The 25,725-nt window shown below is 45.6% G+C and overlaps 5 non-coding genes across 5 annotated transcripts; all 5 read right to left on the bottom strand.

Moving 5' to 3' along the window:
* Window positions 1–24,497: 24,497 nt before the first annotated feature.
* trnaq-cug (transfer RNA glutamine (anticodon CUG)) lies at window positions 24,498–24,569 on the bottom strand. Its single transcript has one exon. It is a non-coding gene; the product is annotated as a tRNA-Gln (tRNA).
* Window positions 24,570–24,683: 114 nt separating this feature from the next.
* Window positions 24,684–24,755, bottom strand: trnaq-uug (transfer RNA glutamine (anticodon UUG)). Its single transcript has one exon. It is a non-coding gene; the product is annotated as a tRNA-Gln (tRNA).
* A 136-nt stretch (window positions 24,756–24,891) lies between these two features.
* Window positions 24,892–24,964, bottom strand: trnaf-gaa (transfer RNA phenylalanine (anticodon GAA)). Its single transcript has one exon. It is a non-coding gene; the product is annotated as a tRNA-Phe (tRNA).
* A 96-nt stretch (window positions 24,965–25,060) lies between these two features.
* On the bottom strand, window positions 25,061–25,134 carry trnai-aau (transfer RNA isoleucine (anticodon AAU)). The gene has a single exon. It is a non-coding gene; the product is annotated as a tRNA-Ile (tRNA).
* A 97-nt stretch (window positions 25,135–25,231) lies between these two features.
* On the bottom strand, window positions 25,232–25,303 carry trnap-ugg (transfer RNA proline (anticodon UGG)). Its single transcript has one exon. It is a non-coding gene; the product is annotated as a tRNA-Pro (tRNA).
* Window positions 25,304–25,725: the final 422 nt, after the last annotated feature.

Raw genomic sequence — 25,725 nt, 5'->3', positions numbered from 1 at the left:
ATATTACACATATATAAACAACTTTTGAATGTGAGTAATCGCAATTTAAATTACATTAAAAATTATAGTTACTAGTGACTTGTCAGGCAATACAGCTTTGTTAATGCTTATGACATCAGAAAAGAACTGTAGTATTACTGTAGAGTGTGACATTTATTCATGTGACATTACTTTAAAGTAATGGAAGCAGTTATAGTGCTTATATTTTTGACAAAAAAAAATTTGTAATCCGTATGTATGTAATACCTGGAATAAAACGGTTTAGGTGGAGGTGGAAAGACTCCAAGGAGGTAGAGCCACGGGCACACCTGTAGCAGCACAGCTCCACACCGCCCTTCTTCAGTGTCCCCTTCTTCATGTACAGCGGAAAGTTCTCTGGGTCTTGGATACACGGAACGTGCTTCCGCTGTTCCTTCCATATCTGCTGGATCCGTTCGTGATTCAGCAGAGGAACTCCCAGAGTGTCCTTCCCGTCCGCACTGTCGAACAGATCAATCAGTGACCCGATCAATCTGGTGGTCTCCTCCACCCCCCTGGTCCTCCTCCGGCAGTGCAGTGCCAACTCTCTCCGGGTAATGCGAGCACTGACCGCCCTTTCTGAGATGTGGCCAGTCTTCTTTGCCGCCAGCTCACCCTCCTTTGCACTGCGAAGTGCAGCCACATCCTCTGGATCCCACTGAAAGATGCACGTGGACAGACGGGCCATGAAGATCCCGTAGAGTGGATGAGCCTCTGTCGTGACACCTGCAGCAAATCGCCGCATGAAATGCCAGATGTCGAGGCGCACTTCAAGCTCGACCCACTCCGAGAACATCATCTTCACCTGACACTGGCCATGCTGACTGCAGCAATCTCTGTCCACGTACATCACTTTTGGGGCTGCCTCTCCTGCGTCCCGGTAGCGCTTCATCAGGCCAGCTGCCATGTGGTCCAGTCCATGTCCCTCGGCGGCTGTAAGCACAGATACGAGGACTTGGCCGTGTTCATTCCCCACATTTGTGCACCAGGCAGCTGTACCTGAAGCAGCACCTGCGAGTTTCTTTGTGACCTATTGGGAAAAATAAAAGGGTGACAAAACTGTATTCATTGTGAATGCACATATATCCATATCTGGCAAATTTCTGGATATAAACAGGACTGTGATACCTTTTTAGTGGAGTCCATCTTGAGAACAGAGCCAAAGACGGATGTTATTTTGGCTTTGACCTCATGCAGTCGCCACAGAACATCCCTGGCGTACACGGCTAAGAGCCACTTAGGCTTAGGCAGGGCAGGTAAAAGGGGAGGCTCAGCAAATACAGGAGGCTGCACAAGGGAGGACCTTGTGAACGGTTCGCAGGCAGTCAGGTACTGCAGAACACGCTGTGTCCATGCCTCACTGTGCTGTTCCGTCAGCTTCTTGTACAGCTGAGTCACACTGTTGCCCAGTGTCCTCTCCCTCATCATCCTCAGCACCCGGTTGTCACATGAGTATCTAAGGAAACAACAATATAATCATGAAAATGCTTTGGTTGTAGAAAAAAAACAGATAAAAGTGCCTAATAATGAATGATTGTCATGAATTACCTGTATGTCAGCAAAGCTGGAAACTGACTGCGGTGGCCCATATCCAGCTGCCCTAAGATGTCCTCGGACCAGGCAGGATACTTCTTTTTGCAGCCTTTGCACTCCAGATACTCAGTGGCAAGGTCATACCACCCGTCGATGTCCAAAACCTTGCGCACGGTGCGGTAAAGTCCTGCTGCTGTTAGCCTGTGCTTACTCGCCTTAGGGCACCGCCGGAGGAGAGGGGTCCACGGAGCGCTTAATAAGTTGCAGGTGGCCGACAGTTCGTGGACGCTGCGCAGCACCCCCTAGGTGATTTTTGCGGGACCCTCTGACCTCCCCGTCGCCGAGGGCGGCCCCGGCGGGGTCCGTCTGAGGCGTCAGCCGGGGCCTGGGACCCCCAGGGGCCCCGCGGAACGGCCCCCATTTTTTGCGCTTTTCGTCGCAATATCGAGTTCGGCCACCAGGTGGCAGACCGATGTCCACGGAACGCCTATGGGGGGGGCGTCAAATAGGTTGTAGGTGGGCGTCCACAGACAGCCTAAAGGTCCCACTGGGAGAGTTCCCTTAACCACCCGTGTGTCCACGAAAAGCCTATTCGTCCCCCTAACCACCTATGTGTCCACGAAAAGCCTATTCGTCCCACTAACCACCTATTTGACCACGAAAAGCCTATTTGTCCTCCTAACCACCTATGTGTCCACGGAAAGCCTGCAGAGGTTACTCACTCAGGAAACAATGTATGACAAGTTCAAATACATTACAACTCATCATTATTCCTATTGTTGGTGGCCATGCAGCATATGTGGTTAAACACTCGAAAACTCAACTTGAAATCCCCAAGGTTGTTAATACGTATGCAAAGTCTATAGTATTATGAGATAAAACTCACATAAATAGATTCAAATGAGTGTCTGAGTACAGTATAGGTGTTTTTATCAACAATAGTGGGATGTTTATTAACATGGCAAAATTTATTTAGCCCTGTCGAATAAGTTGTGGGTGGACATGCACCATATGTGGTGAAATACTCGAAAACTCAACGTGAAATCCCCAATGTTGTTCATTTTAACGCAAATTCTACAGCATTATGACATAAAACTCACACAAATGGATTCCAATGAGTGTTACGAGTACAGTAGAGGTGTTATTTATCAACAATATTGCACATATTTATGTGTCCAATGAAATTGGAAATTATGAATTTCACCACAAATGGTGAACGCCCACCTGTAACTTATTTGAATGGGCCTCCATAGGCGTTCCGTGGACAATACTGTAAATGGTCATATTTCATAACTACAGTGGTTTTATGGACACATTTCTACAGTACAGTGCTCAGGGGACACTACCCAGCAGTTATGTGTACGTTACAGTATCTATAATGACTTAATTTGCATAAAAATTTGCATACAGCTGTCACTTTCTGATGGTGGATTTTCGCTAATTTCACCACATATGGTGAACGACCACCTGTAACTTATTTGAATGGGCCTCCATAGGCGTTCCGTGGACAATTCTGTAAACTACATTTAAATGGTCATATTTCCTAACTACAGTGGTTTTATGGACACATTTCTACAATACAGTGCTCAGGGGACACTAACCAGCAGTTCTATGTACATTACAGCATCTATAATGACTTAATTTGCATAAAAATGCAATGTCCACGGAACGCCTATACAGGCCCCGTCAAATAAGTTACAGCTGTCACTTGCCCACCTGTAACTTATTTGAATGGGCCTCCATAGGCGTTCCGTGGACAATACTGTAAATGGTCATATTTCATAACTACAGTGGTTTTATGGACACATTTCTACAGTACAGTGCTCAGGGGACACTACCCAGCAGTTATATGTACGTTACAGCATCTATAATAACTTAATTTGCATAAAAATGTGCATACAGCTGTCACTTTCTGATGGTGGATTTTCGCTAATTTCACCACATATGGTGAACGCCCACCTGTAACTTATTTGAATGGGCCTCCATAGGCGTTCCGTGGACAATAATGTAAATGGTCATATTTCATAACTACAGTGGTTTTATGGACACATTTCTACAGTACAGTGCTCAGGGGAAACTAACCAGCAGTTCTATGTACATTACAGCATCTATAATGATTTAATTTGCATAAAAATGCACTGTCCACGGAACGCCTATACAGGCCCCGTCAAATAAGTTACAGCTGTCACTTGCCCACCTGTAACTTATTTGAATGGGCCTCCATAGGCGTTCCGTGGACAATAATGTAAATGGTCATATTTCATAACTTCAGTGGTTTTATGGACACATTTCTACAGTACAGTGCTCAGGGGACACTACCCAGCAGTTATATGTACGTTACAGCATCTATAATGACTTAATTTGCATAAAAATGCAAATTACAATTTTTGCAGAGTCATGCAGGAAATGCCCACGTGTAACTTATTTGAATGGGCCTCCATAGGCGTTCCGTGGACAATACTGTAAATGGTCATATTTCATAACTACAGTGGTTTTATGGACACATTTCTACAGTACAGTGCTCAGGGGACACTACCCAGCAGTTCTATGTACATTACAGCATCTATAATGACTTAATTTGCATAAAAATGCACTGTCCACGGAACGCCTATGCAGGCCCCGTCAAATAAGTTACAGCTGTCACTTGCCCACCCGTAACTTATTTGAATGGGCCTCCATAGGCGTTCCGTGGACAATACTGTAAATGGTCATATTTCATAACTGCAGTTGTTTTATGGACACATTTCTACAGTACAGTGCTCAGGGGACACTAACCAGCAGTTCTATGTACATTACAGCATCTATAATGACTTAATTTGTATAAAAATGCACTGTCCACGGAACGCCTATGCAGGCCCCGTCAAATAAGTTACAGCTGTCACTTGCCCACCTGTAACTTATTTGAATGGGCCACCATAGGCGTTCCGTGGACAATAATGTAAACTACATTGAAATGGTCATATTTCATAACTAAAGTGGTTTTATGGACACATTTCTACAGTACAGTGCTCAGGGGACACTAACCAGCAGTTCTATGTACATTACAGTATCTATAATGACTTAATTTGCATAAAAATGTGCATACAGCTGTCACTTTCTGATGGTGGATTTTCGCTAATTTCACCACATATGGTGAACGCCCACCCGTAACTTATTTGAATGGGCCTCCATAGGCGTTCCGTGGACAATACTGTAAATGGTCATATTTCATAACTGCAGTTGTTTTATGGACACATTTCTACAGTACAGTGCTCAGGGGACACTAACCAGCAGTTCTATGTACATTACAGCACCTATAATGACTTAATTTGCATAAAAATGCAAATTACAATTTTTGCAGAGTCATGCAGGAAATGCCCACGTGTAACTTATTTGAATGGGCCTCCATAGGCGTTCCGTGGACAATACTGTAAATGGTCATATTTCATAACTACAGTGGTTTTATGGACACATTTCTACAGTACAGTGCTCAGGGGACACTGCCCAGCAGTTCTATGTACATTACAGCATCTATAATGACTTAATTTGTATAAAAATGCACTGTCCACGGAACGCCTATGCAGGCTCCGTCAAATAAGTTACAGCTGTCACTTGCCCACCTGTAACTTATTTGAATGGGCCACCATAGGCGTTCCGTGGACAATAATGTAAACTACATTGAAATGGTCATATTTCATAACTAAAGTGGTTTTATGGACACATTTCTACAGTACAGTGCTAAGGGGACACTAACCAGCAGTTCTATGTACATTACAGTATCTATAATGACTTAATTTGCATAAAAATGTGCATACAGCTGTCACTTTCTGATGGTGGATTTTCGCTAATTTCACCACATATGGTGAACACCCACCCGTAACTTATTTGAATGGGCCTCCATAGGCGTTCCGTGGACAATACTGTAAATGGTCATATTTCATAACTGCAGTTGTTTTATGGACACATTTCTACAGTACAGTGCTCAGGGGACACTAACCAGCAGTTCTATGTACATTACAGCACCTATAATGACTTAATTTGCATAAAAATCCAAAATACAATTTTTGCAGAGTCATGCAGGAAATGCCCACGTGTAACTTATTTGAATGGGCCTCCATAGGCGTTCCGTGGACAATACTGTAAATGGTCATATTTCATAACTACAGTGGTTTTATGGACACATTTCTACAGTACAGTGCTCAGGGGACACTGCCCAGCAGTTCTATGTACATTACAGCATCTATAATGACTTAATTTGCATAAAAATGCACTGTCCACGGAACGCCTATGCATGCCCCGTCAAATAAGTTACAGCTGTCACTTGCCCACCCGTAACTTATTTGAATGGGCCTCCATAGGCGTTCCGTGGACAATACTGTAAATGGTCATATTTCATAATTGCAGTTGTTTTATGGACACATTTCTACAGCACAGTGCTCAGGGGACATTAACCAGCAGTTCTATGTACATTACAGCATCTATAATGACATAATTTGTATAAAAATGCACTGTCCACGGAACGCCTATGCAGGCCCCGTCAAATAAGTTACAGCTGTCACTTGCCCACCTGTAACTTATTTGAATGGGCCACCATAGGCGTTCCGTGGACAATAATGTAAACTACATTGAAATGGTCATATTTCATAACTAAAGTGGTTTTATGGACACATTTCTACAGTACAGTGCTCAGGGGACACTAACCAGCAGTTCTATGTACATTACAGTATCTATAATGACTTAATTTGCATAAAAATGTGCATACAGCTGTCACTTTCTGATGGTGGATTTTCGCTAATTTCACCACATATGGTGAACGCCCACCCGTAACTTATTTGAATGGGCCTCCATAGGCGTTCCGTGGACAATACTGTAAATGGTCATATTTCATAACTGCAGTTGTTTTATGGACACATTTCTACAGTACAGTGCTCAGGGGACACTAACCAGCAGTTCTATGTACATTACAGCACCTATAATGACTTAATTTGCATAAAAATGCAAATTACAATTTTTGCAGAGTCATGCAGGAAATGCCCACGTGTAACTTATTTGAATGGGCCTCCATAGGCGTTCCGTGGACAATACTATAAATGGTCATATTTCATAACTACAGTGGTTTTATGGACACATTTCTACAGTACAGTGCTCAGGGGACACTACCCAGCAGTTATATGTACATTACAGCATCTATAATGACTTAATTTGCATAAAAATGCACTGTCCACGGAACGCCTATGCAGGCCCCGTCAAATAAGTTACAGCTGTCACTTGCCCACCCGTAACTTATTTGAATGGGCCTCCATAGGCGTTCCGTGGACAATACTGTAAATGGTCATATTTCATAACTGCAGTTGTTTTATGGACACATTTCTACAGTACAGTGCTCAGGGGACACTAACCAGCAGTTCTATGTACATTACAGCACCTATAATGACTTAATTTGCATAAAAATCCAAAATACAATTTTTGCAGAGTCATGCAGGAAATGCCCACGTGTAACTTATTTGAATGGGCCTCCATAGGCGTTCCGTGGACAATACTGTAAATGGTCATATTTCATAACTACAGTGGTTTTATGGACACATTTCTACAGTACAGTGCTCAGGGGACACTACCCAGCAGTTCTATGTACATTACAGCATCTATAATGACTTAATTTGCATAAAAATGCACTGTCCACGGAACGCCTATGCAGGCCCCGTCAAATAAGTTACAGCTGTCACTTGCCCACCCGTAACTTATTTGAATGGGCCTCCATAGGCGTTCCGTGGACAATACTGTAAATGGTCATATTTCATAACTGCAGTTGTTTTGTGGACACATTTCTACAGTACAGTGCTCAGGGGACACTAACCAGCAGTTCTATGTACATTACAGCATCTATAATGACATAATTTGTATAAAAATGCACTGTCCACGGAACGCCTATGCAGGCCCCGTCAAATAAGTTACAGCTGTCACTTGCCCACCTGTAACTTATTTGAATGGGCCACCATAGGCGTTCCGTGGACAATAATGTAAACTACATTGAAATGGTCATATTTCATAACTAAAGTGGTTTTATGGACACATTTCTACAGTACAGTGCTCAGGGGACACTAACCAGCAGTTCTATGTACATTACAGTATCTATAATGACTTAATTTGCATAAAAATGTGCATACAGCTGTCACTTTCTGATGGTGGATTTTCGCTAATTTCACCACATATGGTGAACGCCCACCCGTAACTTATTTGAATGGGCCTCCATAGGCGTTCCGTGGACAATACTGTAAATGGTCATATTTCATAACTGCAGTTGTTTTATGGACACATTTCTACAGTACAGTGCTCAGGGGACACTAACCAGCAGTTCTATGTACATTACAGCACCTATAATGACTTAATTTGCATAAAAATGCAAATTACAATTTTTGCAGAGTCATGCAGGAAATGCCCACGTGTAACTTATTTGAATGGGCCTCCATAGGCGTTCCGTGGACAATACTGTAAATGGTCATATTTCATAACTACAGTGGTTTTATGGACACATTTCTACAGTACAGTGCTCAGGGGACACTACCCAGCAGTTCTATGTACATTACAGCATCTATAATGACTTAATTTGCATAAAAATGCACTGTCCACGGAACGCCTATGCAGGCCCCGTCAAATAAGTTACAGCTGTCACTTGCCCACCCATAACTTATTTGAATGGGCCTCCATAGGCGTTCCGTGGACAATACTGTAAATGGTCATATTTCATAACTGCAGTTGTTTTATGGACACATTTCTACAGTACAGTGCTCAGGGGACACTAACCAGCAGTTCTATGTACATTACAGCATCTATAATGACATAATTTGTATAAAAATGCACTGTCCACGGAACGCCTATGCAGGCCCCGTCAAATAAGTTACAGCTGTCACTTGCCCACCCGTAACTTATTTGAATGGGCCACCATAGGCGTTCCGTGGACAATAATGTAAACTACATTGAAATGGTCATATTTCATAACTAAAGTGGTTTTATGGACACATTTCTACAGTACAGTGCTCAGGGGACACTAACCAGCAGTTCTATGTACATTACAGTATCTATAATGACTTAATTTGCATAAAAATGTGCATACAGCTGTCACTTTCTGATGGTGGATTTTCGCTAATTTCACCACATATGGTGAACGCCCACCTGTAACTTATTTGAATGGGCCTCCATAGGCGTTCCGTGGACAATAATGTAAACTACATTTAAATGGTCATATTTCCTAACTACAGTGGTTTTATGGACACATTTCTACAGTACAGTGCTCAGGGGACACTAACCAGCAGTTCTATGTACATTACAGGACCTATAATGACTTAATTTGCATTAAAATGCAAATTACAATTTTTGCAGAGTCATGCAGGAAATGCCCACGTGTAACTTATTTGAATGGGCCTCCATAGGCGTTCCGTGGACAATACTGTAAATGGTCATATTTCATAACTACAGTGGTTTTATGGACACATTTCTACAGTGCAGTGCTCAGGGGACACTAACCAGCAGTACTATGTACATTACAGCATCTATAATGACTTAATTTGCATACAAATGCACTGTCCACGGAACGCCTATGCAGGCCCCGTCAAATAAGTTACAGCTGTCACTTGCCCACCTGTAACTTATTTGAATGGGCCTCCATAGGCGTTCCGTGGACAATACTGTAAATGGTCATATTTCATAACTACAGTGGTTTTATGGACACATTTCTACAGTACAGTGCTCAGGGGACACTACCCAGCAGTTCTATGTACATTACATCACCTAAAATGGCTTAATTTGCATACAAATGCAAATTACAATTTTTGCAGAGTCATGCAGGAAATGCCCACGTACAACTTATTTGAATGGGGACCTACACAATGGGATAAGTTGCACGTGTCATTGGCTCCCGTCCGGCGTCGGTGGGCCCGAGGAGCCTTAAATTTCACAGGAAGTTGCGTCACTCTTCCCTCGGCGACACGAGACTAATCTCGGGGCCCTGCGACCTTTGTGACCCCTCCGGTTCCGCCGTCCCACTCGTAACTTATTCAATGGAAATCTCACAGGTGGTTCGCGGTCATGGGGGTCTTTTTCGGCCTGTCGGCCAGAGGCGGGCGCGGGACTTGGGACGCCGTCTCGGGGCACCCTGACGTGACGTATATGTCGGTTTCGGACCGATTGGAACTTTTTTCCCCATGTCCACCAAGCACCTATAAAATGAATGGGATAGGTTATACGTGTCAGTCACTCCCGTTCGGCCCCCGGGGGTCCTACCGGCCACAAATTTTGCGTGCCGGTGGCAAAAGGGCCCCCGAACGCCATGTATCGCGGATGAACGTCTGCCCCGGACGCGAAGCGGTTTGTGCGTGTTTACCCTAAATCTCTCTCGGAGGCCTCTTTGTCACATACACCCTAAGACCCTCTTGAATGAACTTGAGTGCTTCGATGCAAGCTAAGTCATATGTCATCACTACAGCGATTTTATGGACACATTTCGACAGTACAGTGCTCAGGGACCACTACCAAGCAGTTCTATGTAAATTACAGCACATATAATGACTTAATTTGCATAAAAATGCACTGTCCACGGAAAGCCTATGGAGGCCCCGTCAAATAAGTTACAGCTGTCACTTGGCCACCTGTAACTTATTTGAATGGGCCTCCATAGGCGTTCCGTGGACAATACTGTAAATGATCATATTTCATAACTACAGTGGTTTTATGGACACATTTCTACTGTAGAGTGCTCAGGGGACACTAACCAGCAGTTCTATGTACATTACAGCATCTATAATGGCTTAATTTGCATACAAATGCAAATTACAATTTTTGCAGAGTCATGCAGGAAATGCCCACGTACAACTTATTTGAATGGGGGCCTACACAATGGGATAAGTTGCACGTGTCATTGGCTCCCGTCTGGCGTCGGTGGGCCCGAGGAGCCTTAAATTTCACAGGAAGTTGCGTCACTCTGCCCTCGGCGACACGAGACTAATCTCGGGGCCCTGCGACCTTTGTGACCCCTCCGGTTCCGCCGTCCCACTCGTAACTTATTCAATGGAAATCTCACAGGTGGTTCGCGGTCATGGGGGTCTTTTTCGGCCTGTCGGCCAGAGGCGGGCGCGGGACTTCGGGCGCCGTCTCGGGGCACCCTGACGTGACGTATATGTCGGTTTCGGGACGATTGGACCTTTTTTCCCCATGTCCACCAAGCACCTATAAAATGAATGGGATAGGTTATACGTGTCAGTCACTCCCGTTCGGCCCCCGGGGGTCCTACCGGCCACGAATTTTGCGTGCCGGTGGCAAAAGGGCCCCCGAACGCCATGTATCGCGGATGAACGCCTGCCCCGGACGCGAAGCGGTTTGTGCGTGTTTACCTTAAATCTCTCTCGGAGGCCTCTTTGTCACATACACCCTAAGACCCTCTTGAATGAACTTGAGTGCTTTGATGCAAGCTAAGTCATATGTCATCACTACAGCGATTTTATGGACACATTTCGACAGTACAGTGCTCAGGGACCACTACCAAGCAGTTCTATGTAAATTACAGCACATATAATGACTTAATTTGCATAAAAATGCACTGTCCACGGAAAGCCTATGGAGGCCCCGTCAAATAAGTTACAGCTGTCACTTGCCCACCTGTAACTTATTTGAATGGGCCTCGATAGGCGTTCCGTGGACAATACTGTAAATGGTCATATTTCATAACTACAGTGGTTTTATGGACACATTTCTACAGTAGAGTGCTCAGGGGACACTAACCAGCAGTTCTATGTACATTACAGCATCTATAATGGCTTAATTTGCATACAAATGCAAATTACAATTTTTGCAGAGTCATGCAGGAAATGCCCACGTACAACTTATTTGAATGGGGGCCTACACAATGGGATAAGTTGCACGTGTCATTGGCTCCCGTCTGGCGTCGGTGGGCCCGAGGAGCCTTAAATTTCACAGGAAGTTGCGTCACTCTGCCCTCGGCGACACGAGACTAATCTCGGGGCCCTGCGACCTTTGTGACCCCTCCGGTTCCGCCGTCCCACTCGTAACTTATTCAGTGGAAATCTCACAGGTGGTTCGCGGTCATGGGGGTCTTTTTCGGCCTGTCGGCCAGAGGCGGGCGCGGGACTTGGGGCGCCGTCTCGGGGCACCCTGACGTGACGTATATGTCGGTTTCGGGACGATTGGACCTTTTTTCCCCATGTCCACCAAGCACCTATAAAATGAATGGGATAGGTTATACGTGTCAGTCACTCCCGTTCGGCCCCCGGGGGTCCTACCGGCCACGAATTTTGCGTGCCGGTGGCAAAAGGGCCCCCGAACGCCATGTATCGCGGATGAACGCCTGCCCCGGACGCGAAGCGGTTTGTGCGTGTTTACCCTAAATCTCTCTCGGAGGCCTCTTTGTCACATACACCCTAAGACCCTCTTGAATGAACTTGAGTGCTTCGATGCAAGCTAAGTCATATGTCATCTCTACAGCGATTTTATGGACACATTTCGACAGTACAGTGCTCAGGGAACACTACCAAGCAGTTCTATGTAAATTACAGCACATATAATGACTTAATTTGCATAAAAAGGCACTGTCCACGGAAAACCTATGGAGGCCCCGTCAAATAAGTTACAGCTGTCACTTGCCCATCTGTAACTTATTTGAATGGGCCTCGATAGGCGTTCCGTGGACAATACTGTAAATGGTCATATTTCATAACTACAGTGGTTTTATGGACACATTTCTACAGTACAGTGCTCAGGGGACACTAACCAGCAGTTCTATGTACATTACAGCATCTATAATGACTTAATTTGCATAAAAATTTGCATACAGCTGTCACTTTCTGATGGTGGATTTTCGCTAATTTCACCACATATGGTGAACGCCCACGTGTAACTTATTTGAATGGGCCTCCATAGGCGTTCCGTGGACAATACTGTAAATGGTCATATTTCATAACTACAGTGGTTTTATGGACACATTTCTACAGTACAGTGCTAAGGGAACACTACCCAGCAGTTCTATGTACATTACAGCACCTGTAATGATTTAATTTGCATAAAAATGCAAATTACAATTTTTGCAGAGTCATGCAGGAAATGCCCACGTGTAACTTATTTGAATGGGCCTCCATAGGCGTTCCGTGGACAATACTGTAAATGGTCATATTTCATAACTACAGTGGTTTTATGGACACATTTCTACAGTACAGTGCTCAGGGGACACTACCCAGCAGTTCTATGTACATTACAGCATCTATAATGACTTAATTTGCATAAAAATGCACTGTCCACGGAACGCCTATGCAGGCCCCGTCAAATAAGTTACAGCTGTCACTTGCCCACCCGTAACTTATTTGAATGGGCCTCCATAGGCGTTCCGTGGACAATACTGTAAATGGTCATATTTCATAACTGCAGTTGTTTTATGGACACATTTCTACAGTACAGTGCTCAGGGGACACTAACCAGCAGTTCTATGTACATTACAGCACCTAAAATGACTTAATTTGCATAAAAATGCAAATTACAATTTTTGCAGAGTCATGCAGGAAATGCCCACGTGTAACTTATTTGAATGGGCCTCCATAGGCGTTCCGTGGACAATACTGTAAATGATCATATTTCATAACTACAGTGGTTCTATGGACACATTTCTACAGTACAGTGCTCAGGGGACACTAACCAGCAGTTCTATGTACATTACAGCATCTATAATGACTTAATTTGCATAAAAATTTGCATACAGCTGTCACTTTCTGATGGTGGATTTTCGCTAATTTCACCACATATGGTGAACGCCCACGTGTAACTTATTTGAATGGGCCTCCATAGGCGTTCCGTGGACAATACTGTAAATGGTCATATTTCATAACTACAGTGGTTTTATGGACACATTTCTACAGTACAGTGCTCAGGGGACACTAACCAGCAGTTCTATGTACATTACAGCACCTATAATGACTTAATTTGCATAAAAATGCAAATCACAATTTTTGCAGAGTCATGCAGGAAATGCCCACGTGTAACTTATTTGAATGGGCCTCCATAGGCGTTCCGTGGACAATACTGTAAATGGTCATATTTCAAAACTACAGTGGTTTTATGGACACATTTCTACAGTACAGTGCTCAGGGGACACTACCCAGCAGTTCTATGTACATTACAGCATCTATAATGACTTAATTTGCATAAAAATGCACTGTCCACGGAACGCCTATGGAGGCCCCGTCAAATAAGTTACAGCTGTCACTTGCCCATCTGTAACTTATTTGAATGGGCCTCCATAGGCGTTCCGTGGACAATACTGTAAATGGTCATATTTCATAACTACAGTGGTTTTATGGACACATTTCTACAGTACAGTGCTCAGGGGACACTAACCAGCAGTTCTATGTACATTACAGCATCTATAATGACTTAATTTGCATAAAAATTTGCATACAGCTGTCACTTTCTGATGGTGGATTTTCGCTAATTTCACCACATATGGTGAACGCCCACGTGTAACTTATTTGAATGGGCCTCCATAGGCGTTCCGTGGACAATACTGTAAATGGTCATATTTCATAACTACAGTGGTTTTATGGACACATTTCTACAGTACAGTGCTCAGGGGACACTACCCAGCAGTTCTATGTACATTACAGCATCTATAATGACTTAATTTGCATAAAAATGCACTGTCCACGGAACGCCTATGCAGGCCCCGTCAAATAAGTTACAGCTGTCACTTGCCCACCCGTAACTTATTTGAATGGGCCTCCATAGGCGTTCCGTGGACAATACTGTAAATGGTCATATTTCATAACTGCAGTTGTTTTATGGACACATTTCTACAGTACAGTGCTCAGGGGACACTAACCAGCAGTTCTATGTACATTACAGCATCTATAATGACTTAATTTGCATACAAATGCACTGTCCACGGAACGCCTATGCAGGCCCCGTCAAATAAGTTACAGCTGTCACTTGTTATATCTCGGCTTCTGGAAGTCATATCCAGCTGAAACCTGGTCCCGCAACTCAACTCCACGACCACCGTGCACAGTGCGAATTTAAAAAAAATCCGAATATGTCAAAATATACCAATTCCCTAGATAGGGTTAGGGCACCAAAATCCACGGAGCGCTTAATAAGTTGCTCGTGGCCAGGCTGTTCGTGGACGCTGCGCTGTACCCCCTAGATGATTTTTCACGGCCCCGAAAACCATCCAGGCGTCGAGGTTAGGCCCGCCAGGCCACGCCAAAAGCATCGCCTCGGACCTGGGGCCCCCGAGGACCCCACGGAACGTTCACAAAGTTTCAATGGGTTTAGGTGTAATCTGGCCCTAGCCCACAGGATGGCAGAATTATGACCATGAAAAGCTTATTCATCCTCCTAACCACCTATGTGTCCACGAAAAGCCTATTCATCCCCCTAACCACCTATGTGTCCACGAAAAGCCTATTCATCCCCCTAACCACCTATATGTCCACGAAAAGCCTATTCATCCCCCTAACCTCCTATGTGTCCACGAAAAGCCTATTCGTCCCCCTAACCACCTATGTGTCCACGAAAAGCCTATTCGTCCCCCTAACCACCTATGTGTCCACGGAAAGCCTGCAGAGGTTACAGTACAAAACATACAGTACCTCACTCAAGAAACAACGTATGACAAGTTCATATACATTACACCTCATCATTTTTCCTATTTACCTTGAAAAAGGTCTGTCCACGGAAAGCCTGCAGAGGCCCTGTCAAATAAGTTACAGCTGTCACTTTCTGATGGTGGATTTTCGGTAATTTCACCACATATGGTGAACGCCCATGTGTAACTTATTTGACGGGACCTCCATAGGCTTTCCATGGACAATGCATTAAAAGCCTTCTATTTAAGATTCTAATGCTGAACTCAGGAAGCAGTGTTTTCGACCCGGCTACAACTCGGCCAAACCACACCGAACTTGGGGCCAAATTACACCCGCCAGAGACTTAACCGATGACACTGGCCCCGAGTCCCTACGCCTCCGGGGGCCAGAGATACGGACCCCCATATTTTCAAGGGCCAAATTGAAGGAAGAGGCCTAGAGGCTCTGAACTGGTCTCAATCAATAGCACTCCCAGGGCCCTCTCCGACGACGCAACTACCAGGTCCCTACTCCCCCGGTGGCCGGAGATAGAGCCCCCCAAAGCCCAAAACTCTGAAATTGTTACCGGCTATAACTCGGCCGAGCCAAGGCCAAACCGCACCAAACTTGGGGCTAAATTAGACCCGCCAGAGACCTAACCAATGACACAGGCCCCAAGGTCCTACGACCCTGGGGGTCAGAGATACGGACCCCCATATTTTCAGGGGCCAAATTGAAGGAAGAGGCCTAGAGGCTCTGAACTGGTCTCAATCAATAGCACTCCCAGGGCCCTCTCCGACGACGCAAGCACCAGGTCCCTACTCCCCCGGTGGCCGGAGATAGAGCCCCCCAAAGCCCAAAACTCTGAAATTGTTACCGGCTATAACTCGGCCGAGCCAAGGCCAAACCGCACCAAACTTGGGGCTAAATTAGACCCGCCAGAGACCTAACCAATGACACAGGCCCCAAGGTCCTACGAGCCTGGGGGTCAGAGATACGGACCCCCATATTTTCAGGGGCCAAATTGAAGGAAGAGGCCTAGAGGCTCTGAACTGGTCTCAATCAATAGCACTCCCAGGGCCCTCTCCGACGACGCAAGCACCAGGTCCCTACTCCCCCGGTGGCCGGAGATAGAGCCCCCCAAAGCCCAAAACTCTGAAATTGTTACCGGCTATAACTCGGCCGAGCCAAGGCCAAACCGCACCAAACTTGGGGCTAAATTAGACCCGCCAGAGACCTAACCAATGACACAGGCCCCAAGGTCCTACGACCCTGGGGGTCAGAGATACGGACCCCCATATTTTCAGGGGCCAAATTGAAGGAAGAGGCCTAGAGGCTCACAACTGGGCTCTATCGATAGCCCTCGCCGGACCCTGTCCGACGACGCAGGCCAGGAGTCCCTATTCACCCGGGGCCCGGAGATAGAGCCCCCCAAAACCCCAAATTCCAAAACTTTGACCGGCCACCACTCGGCCAAATCAAGGCCGAACCGCACCAAACTCGGGGCCCTGTTAGATCCACGGGAGACCTAACCGACGACACCGGCCATGAGCTGCTGCTCTTCCTGGGGCCCGAGATACGGACCCTTGTGTCCTGCTGCCCGCAAAAAACCTATCAAATGAATGGGATAAGTTACACGTGTCAGTGGCCCCCGTCCAGCTCCGGGGGTTCTTAGGGGCCCCAAACTTCACGTCCTGGTAGCATAGGGCTCCCCGAACACCATATAGAGCATACAAGTATCTACCTTTAACGTAAAGTAATTTTTTCATCTTTGGCATAAAATCGCTCACACAGGCCTCCTTCTACACGTATCTTTTAAGACCCTCTTGAATGAACTTTGGTGATGTGAAAAGTTTTTTGAACTGCTGAATCACATGCTTAGAAGGGATCTAGAACTCTGAAACTCTGTTCCCGGAATCGGGGGCCCCTAGGCTACCACCGTACCAATTTTTGATGTCCTGTGACCTTTTGACCCCTGTATACACAACGTCCCACTTGCAACTTATTCAATGGAAATTTCATAGGTGGTTCGTGGTCGCGGGGGATGGGATTCAGCCAATCGGGCGGATACAGACACGGAACTCCGGAAGCCGCCCCGGGGGGGCGCGGCGACACCCGTGTGCCGATTTCGGAGCGATCGGACCTTTCTGTCCCGCCGAACTGCAGAAACACATGCTTAGAAGTGACCTAGAATTCTGAAACTCTGGCCCCCAAGTCAGGGGCCCCTAGGCTACTGCCGTACCAAATTGTGAGGTCCTGTGACCTTTTGACCCTTGTATACCCAACGTCCCGCTTGCAACTTATTCAATGGAAATTTCATAGGTGGTTCGCGGTCGCGGGGGATGGGTTTCGGCCAATCGGGCAGATACGGACACGGAACTCCAGGCACCGTCCCAGAGGGCCGCGGCGTGACCCGTGTGCCGATTTTGGGGCGATCGGACCTTTTTGTCTTGCTGCCCGCTAAACACCTACAAAATGAATGGGATAAGTTACACGTGTCAGCGGCCCCCGTCCAGCTCCGGGGGTTCCTAGGGGCCCCAAACTTCACGTCCTGGTAGCATAGGGCTCCCCGAACACCATATAGAGCATACAAGTATCTACCCTGAACGTAAAGTAGTTTTTGCATCTTTGGCATAAAATCACTCACACAGGCCTCCTTCTACACATATCTTTTAAGAGCCTCTTGAATGAACTTTGGTGATGTGAAAAGTTTTTTGAACTGCCGAATCACATGCTTAGAAGGGATCTAGAACTCTGAAACTCTGTCCCCGGAGTCGGGGGCCCCTAAGCTACCACCGTACCAATTTTTGATGTCCTGTGACCTTTTGACCCCTGTATACACAACGTCCCACTTGCAACTTATTCAATGGAAATTTCATAGGTGGTTCGTGGTCGCAGGGGATGGGATTCAGCCAATCGGGCAGATACAGACACGGAACTCCAGAAGCCGCCCTGGGGGGGCGCGGCGTGACCCGTGTGCCGATTTCGGGGCGATCGGACCTTTCTGTCCCGCTAAACTGCAGAAACACATGCTTAGAAGTGACCTAGAATTCTGAAACTCTGGCCCCCAAGTCAGGGGCCCCTAGGCTCCCACCATACCAAATTGTGAGGTCCTTTGACCTTTTGACCTCTGTATACCCAACGTCCCACTTGCAACTTATTCAATGGAAATTTCATAGGTGGTTCGTGGTCGCATGGGATGGGATTCAGCCAATCCGGCAGATACAGACACGGAACTCCGGAACCCGCCCTGGGGGGGCGCGGCGTGACCCGTGTGCCGATTTCGGGGCGATCGGACCTTTCTGTCCCGCTGAACTGTAGAAACACGTGCTTAGAAGTGACCTAGAATTCTGAAACTCTGGCCCCCAAGTCAGGGGCCCCTAGGCTCCCACCATACCAAATTGTGAGGTCCTTTGACCTTTTGACCCCTGTATACCCAACGTCCCACTTGCAACTTATTCAATGGAAATTTCATAGGTGGTTCGCGGACACGGGGGATGGGTTTCAGCCAATCGGGCAGATACAGACACGGAACTCCGGAAGCCGCCCCGGGTGGGTGCGGCGTGACCCGTGTTCCGATTTCGGGGAGATCGGAGCTTTCTGTCCCGCTGAACTGCCAAAACACATGCTTAGAAGGGATCTAGGATTCCGAAACACTGGCCCCATAGTTGGGGGCCCCTAGGCTCCCACCATACCAAATTGTGAGGTCCTGTGACCTTTTGACCCCTGTATACAAAACGTCCCACTTGCAACTTATTCAATGGAAATTTCATAGGTGGTTCGTGGTCGCGGGGGATGGGATTCAGCCAATCGGGCAGATACAGACACGGAACTCTGGAAGCCACCCTGGGGGGGCGCGGCGTGACCCGTGTGCCGATTTCAGGGCGATCGGACCTTTCTGTCCCGCTGAACTGCAGAAACACATGCTTAGAAGTGACCTAGAATTCTGAAACTCTGGCCCCCAAGTCGGGGGTCCCTAGACTACATCTGTACCAAATTGTGAGGTCCTATGAGCTTTTAACCCCTGTTTGCCCAACATCCCACTTGGAACTTATGCAATGGGTAAAAATAGGCATTCTGTGGCACTGAGAAAGACTATGGTCAAGTGTAGGTGGTTAAGCGTCAAAATAGGCGTTTCGTGGTACTGAGGAAGACTATGGTCAAGTTTAGGTGGTTAGGCGTCAAAATAGGCATTTCGTGGTACTGAGGAAGACTATGGTCAAGTTTAGGTGGTCAGGCGTCAAAATAGGCGTTTCGTGGCACTGAGGAAGACTATGGTCAAGTTTAGGTGGTTAGGGGGCGAAATAGGCGTTCCGTGGCACTGAGGAAGACAATCGCCAAGTTTAGGTGGTTAGGGGCCAAAATAGGCGTTCCGTGGCACTGAGGAAGACTACGGCCAAGTTTAGGTGGTTAGGGGCCAAAATAGGCATTCCGTGGCACTGAGGAAGACAATCGTCAAGTTTAGGTGGTTAGGGGCCAAAATAGGCGTTCCGTGGCACTGAGGAAGACTACGGGCGAGTTTAGGTGGTTAGGGGCCAAAATAGGCATTCTGTGGCACTGAGGAAGACAATTGTCAAATATAGGTGGTTAGGGGCCAAAATAGGCGTTCCGTGGCACTGAGGAAGACTACGGCCAAGTTTAGGTGGTTAGGGGCCAAAATAGGCATTCCGTGGCACTGAGGAAGACAATTGTCAAGTATAGGTGGTTAGGGGCCAAAATAGGCGTTCCGTGGCACTGAGGAAGACTACGGCCAAGTTTAGGTGGTTAGGGGCCAAAATAGGCATTCCGTGGCACTGAGGAAGACAATTGTCAAGACTAGGTGGTTAGGGGCCAAAATAGGCGTTCCGTGGCACTGAGGAAGAGTAGGTGGTCAGGGGACCCCATAGGCTCTTCGTGGCCACGCAGTGCTTTGGCGCCCCTGGAGGTGTCCATAAAGTGCCTATGACTGTTTAGGCAACCAAATCCGTGTTTAGGGAAAAAGTCCCACTCACCATCCAAATAAGCAGCTCGTGGCGTCCACGAAGTGCATGCGAGCCCACGTACCGACTATGCGTCCAATGGCAACTTATTTGAATTGGAAAAGTGACACGAACCACCTAACTTCCCTTACCACAGTCTGGGCGAACACAGACAAGAGGAAATAACCACATCTTCAGCGGCATCCACAAGAAAAGGGGCCGACAGAAGAAGAGGTCTGGTGAGGCGGGTGGCTGACTGTTAATTAAAGGGGGCTGAGGAGGATACCACCAAAGCTTCAGCTGGGACACTAGTTCTGGCTTGCCGGTTCGTGGGTTGGCCTTAAATAGTGTTTTCCGGATCCACTCATGCTGGAAAGGTGGAAGATGATCTTTCCAGTGGCCTGGGAGCTCAGCTGGTGGCTGATGATGTGGAGGATCTGGTGTTTTTGCTGTTTCCGCCAATGGAGACGGACCGGCACAGGCCTCTGAGTAAACAGTAACAAAAACAATATAAGTATGACCGTTGGATTTGATAGTACTACGCCAGAAAAGCAGCCCACAAGCAGCCTACGAAGCAGTAATTTTGGAGGAGTGTTAATAATCGTTATGCTTATATTTAGGCATAACAGTGAAGAAAATGGTACTAGTGTTAAGAAGCAAAGAACACAGCGTACACTTTATTGATGTAAGAAAAATGGAATTAGTACAGTTCTTTGAGAATGAGAATCTGTTGTGATTAAGTAAGGAAAATGAGGTGTGATGAATTCAGTAATGATGCCCACAGACATGAAGCATGCACACATATACAATAAGGAAAAACTGTTCTTCTCATCATAAGAACAATGACTCTCCACCATCCTGTCTGCCCAGGGGGAGCTAAAGAGTGAGTGAGTGAGTGAGAATAGCAAGCAGTGTGAGAAAGTTATCTAGTGATTGTTTAACAACGGATAAGTTTAGAAACGCAAATAAATACACTGACACCTTTGGACATCCTTAACCTTTTGAAGAAATCCCACTTGAGGCATGATGTGACATAATTCTGTATTGTAAACAAAAATATTAAAAAAAATTTATTTTTATTTTTAATGCTTCCCATTGTGTTTTCACAAAACATTCTTATAACATTTGTATTGGTGTCATATGCCACACCTGTATTCAGCTGTGCTTCACATTGTGATGCAGCAAATACCAGCTCCTCATCATCATCTTCAGCAGTGGAAACGGAAGTGCCTGGAGCACAAATGTTACAACTATTACTGTGACCAATACACAGAGACAAGTGTATGTAAGGTGGTGCTTACTTACCTGTAGCGAAAAGCTGTCTTCGGGCCAAAGTTTCTGCTGCTGGAGAAGGTAAAGTAGACTGCACTAATGGATCTGGAAACAGCAAGTGGACAGGTTTGCCATAACAATAAATGAATACGTGTACAATTTCTGTAGGGAAAACGTAATATTCACACTCCTACTCACAGTGTTTAACTGGTGACACGAGTTTTTTCGCCAGCTGTGAAGGAGACAAATGTTTGCCATGCGCCAACAGCGCTTTCACAGTGGCGGTCCGCTGTACACCAGTTCGGATGGCTGCAGGTGGAGGTGCAGAGGTACTGGAGGCTGCGGCTGGAGGTACAGAGGCACTGGAGGTTGCAGGTGGACGTGCAGGACGTACACTGGTGCCCACAGCAGAAGCCTGCCTTTTCAGGACATATGTCTTGAAAATGGCCATGTTGGTGTTTGGCCTGGCATCGGCCTTAACCAGGTACCTGATGAGGGCTTGGGCCTCCTTGCTTTGGTCCTCATAAACTTCCTTCATGGACCGGCCCTGGAAGTCACCAAACTCCACCATCAAGCAGCCCTGGTCTCCAGATGCTCGGGCTTCTGCTTGCATTTCCTGCTTCCTCTCATACTTCTCCACTTCTTCAGCCATCTCTCTGATATGAGAAGTGTACTGTAGGAAGAGCTGTTTATTTTCGGACAGGGGGGTTGTCTGCGCTGTCTCCTTGGAAATGCTGAGCACCAAATACACTGCGTACCCCAGAGAGTTTTCCAGGAGCCATCTAAATCTCTGGCCCTGGTACTTCCCAAACTGAAGTTTGCAGTGAGCCAGTACTAAAAACTGGTCACTGGGGTCTCCACCGTTTGTGCTGACAAAAGAACGGGACTCTGCCAGCACCTGCTCCTTGGGTTTGGCCCTTCCCGACTCCATATTTTCAAGGCGCTTCGCCTCCTCCGATGGCGCCATGAGGAGCCGGCACGATGTTGCCGATTGGCGGCGAAAAAAGGGGTAAGCGTACATTTTCTGTAATGAAGATCAGAAAGAGACTATTACCTCTAGCAAACTGAAAGATACCTGTATGTTAAGTGTGTAATGATAATTTAACAAGCTACATGTAAACCATATTACTGTGGTAATAAACATGGACAGGAATCTGATATATGTACAAACATATGTAAAGTCAAATATGAAGTCTGAAATTTCCTTCTAGTAATAATTCTAGGCTCGGAGGAGGTCACTAGTATTATTACCAAATATAAGTAATATATATAAGCAGAGCTGGGTAGTAACTGATTACATGTTATTTCATCTGAATTACATAATCAGAATCCAAAAATTAAGTACCTGTATTTAGATTAAAAAATATATATATTTTAAAATATTCCGAATCAGACTAAAGTTACTTTTTTTATGCATTATATGATTTTATTTTATTTTATTTACACAATGACATTAAATTATTCCTAACTGATATATACTTCCTAATTCCTCTTTTTGATCTTTTAAATTTCTTTTCTAAAACAGCCTACTGCTTATATTCATAAAAAAAAGTCTTCCAGTTTTGTGGACACTCACACAAAGACCAGTCACTAGTCAGGTGGAGATACAGCATTTGACCACTGATTTACAAAAATCATTTCAGGTTTGCATAAAGTGTTTCAACATTGCATCAACTACTGATAAACACATTCATTTTTATTTGAAATATCACACTGTAGATATTTTTAACCACCTTCAACAAAGGCTTTTGTCTTTCAAACACATTATCATGCACACATTTTAACTAATATATTTAATTAACATACTTAAATTGAATATTTTAATAATTATCACATTTTCATGTTCATTGGTCCTCTGATGAGGTTATGGTCACAAGACATGCAGGTAAACAAAAAGAATATATATCATTTTTGTGCATTTTTAATTGATTTTAAAATGATTTACTTTAATTTATTATTTTTATGGTTTAATTAATTAGTAGTTTTTTATTTAACTCCCTGCAGTTATTTCACAAACATGTGTTAAATGCACTTAGTGTTGTTAATAACAACAAATACAATCTATTTTCTTATTCTTTTTTTCAAGATTACCCTGTTTAAATCAATGTGATAAACAAGTTAGGTCAAAAGTAATCTAAAAGTAACGTAAAAGTAGTCTGACTAACTTATATTACCTAAAATGTGTAATGTAACTGTTAATGGTTTAAATAACTAACTACAATTTGTCTTGTAACTTGGAATTAGTAACTAATTAACTTACAGTCATTACAGTTGCAGTAAGTAAGTTACCCAGCTCTCTGTCTCTCTACATATATAAGTAAATAAATATTTTAATATTAGTATTCTTTTCTTCGCACACAATACACACATAGTAATGTAGGCTAATTAGGACTGTCGATGATTTTAACCTATCTGATCAGTAGCGACATGTTTTGTTCTGTATTTATCATTTAAAAAGTTACAGGTTCGCAAATACTTCAGAAAACGTGTGATATACATGCATTGGCACGTTCTATTTTCCAAAAATACACACTATTTATGAACAAATAACGATATTAAATTATATTTAAAAATGAAGTACACCTTAGCCTTACCTATTGCAAAGATCGATGACAATAATAAACGGTCGCAGCGATTGGTCAAAAGTGAGCCACGGGAGAGAAACGCGATTGGTCAAAAGTAAGCCCCAGAGAGAAACCCGATTGATCAAAAGTAAGCCCCAGAGAGAAACGCGATTGGTCAAAAGTAAGCCCAGGAGAGAAACGTGATTGGTCAAAAGTAAGCCCAGGAGAGAAACGTGATTGGTCAAAAGTAAGCCCAGGAGAGAAACGTGATTGGTCAAAAGTAAGCCCAGGAAAGAAACGCGATTGGCTCATGTGGGCTTACTTTGGGCTTACTTTGGCTCAATCGGTGGGATGCAGTAGGCGCAAGCGAGAGGTAGCGGGATCGATGCCCGCATTCTCCAAAGGGCTCCTGCCCTTTTACGCGCACGTCTCCCAAGGAGACAGACTGCGCTTTTTGCGGTGCGAAACGTACCCTCGCAGTTGCGTGAGCCTTTGGGGCCCACTGCTGTCAAAAGAATTTCTCAGAACGGGCCCTGCGCACATTCGTGGCAAGCTTTTGGTCCCACCGAGATTTGAACTCGGATCGCTGGATTCAGAGTCCAGAGTGCTAACCATTACACCATGGAACCTTGACGAGATAGGCCGCTGCTCAGAGGAAAGCAAAGAAGAAGTGGCTTACGGCTCACCAGCAACAAAAATAAAGTTGAGCCTTTTTTGTTTTTATCTGCCGCAAGAAGGCACGTAGGTTCCACCGAGATTTGAACTCGGATCGCTGGATTCAAAGTCCAGAGTGCTAACCGTTACACCATGGAACCACGAGCGCCTCTTTGACAGCTGACCTGGAGGTAGATAGTGTTGCGGCTAGGGGGAACCAGTCAGAGCGAGGGGTTGTATCCCAGTGAGTTTTGGTCACTGGCCACCCTCGACCAAAAGACAAAAGAAAGCTGCATCTGCCGAAACCCGGGATTGAACCAGGGACCTTTAGATGTTCAGTCTAACGCTCTCCCAACTGAGCTATTTCGGCCACATCCCCCTAGGGTTTGGTCTGCAGGGGTTTACGTGACACCACCCGTCGCTTTGAGAGAAGAGCAGAGACGAGCTAACAGAGAACAAAAGACGTTGGCCCGTACGGGGATCGAACCCGCGACCTTGGCGTTATTAGCACCACGCTCTAACCAACTGAGCTAACCGGCCTGGCTCCGGCCAGACGTCTGCCCAATTTCCCCAAAGTTTGCTGACTGCTCGTGGGCCCCTTAGCAGGCAGAAAAGTTTCAGGACCAAGCCTGACCACAGGCTCGTCCGGGATTTGAACCCGGGACCTCTCGCACCCAAAGCGAGAATCATACCCCTAGACCAACGAGCCACGCTCACGCAGCTGGCGCACCGCCGCCTGCCCTCGAGCGACGCTCTTCACGTGGCTTTGAATGCAGGGAGCATCCGGAAGTCTGCGCTTGTGGCAAAAAGCACCTCGATTTCTGAGAAACTTGTTTCTGCCCAACTCACCCTGTTACGGTCCTCAGGGGTGCAGACTTACTTGACCGCAACAGTCACTTCTGATACAGGATCACAATCTTGTGAAAGCCAAGTGGATCGTTTGTAATAAAGCAACAACAACAAGAAAGCCCAAAAAACAACATTAAAAACACTGAATGAAACAAGCAAGCATTAGAAGAAATGAGTCTAAAAACAAACAAGTTGGCGGCGATCATAATAACCAAAAGCAAAGAAGACAAATAGCAACAACAAAAGAAAGAAAAAATTAACTGCAATGGAAGAAATGACACA

This window comes from Garra rufa, unplaced genomic scaffold (assembly GCF_049309525.1).
Source record: "Garra rufa unplaced genomic scaffold, GarRuf1.0 hap1_unplaced_001, whole genome shotgun sequence".
NCBI classification, from domain to species: domain Eukaryota; kingdom Metazoa; phylum Chordata; class Actinopteri; order Cypriniformes; family Cyprinidae; genus Garra; species Garra rufa.
The sequence above is the reverse complement of the archived record's forward strand: the minus strand, read 5'-3'. Positions and strand labels throughout refer to the sequence as shown.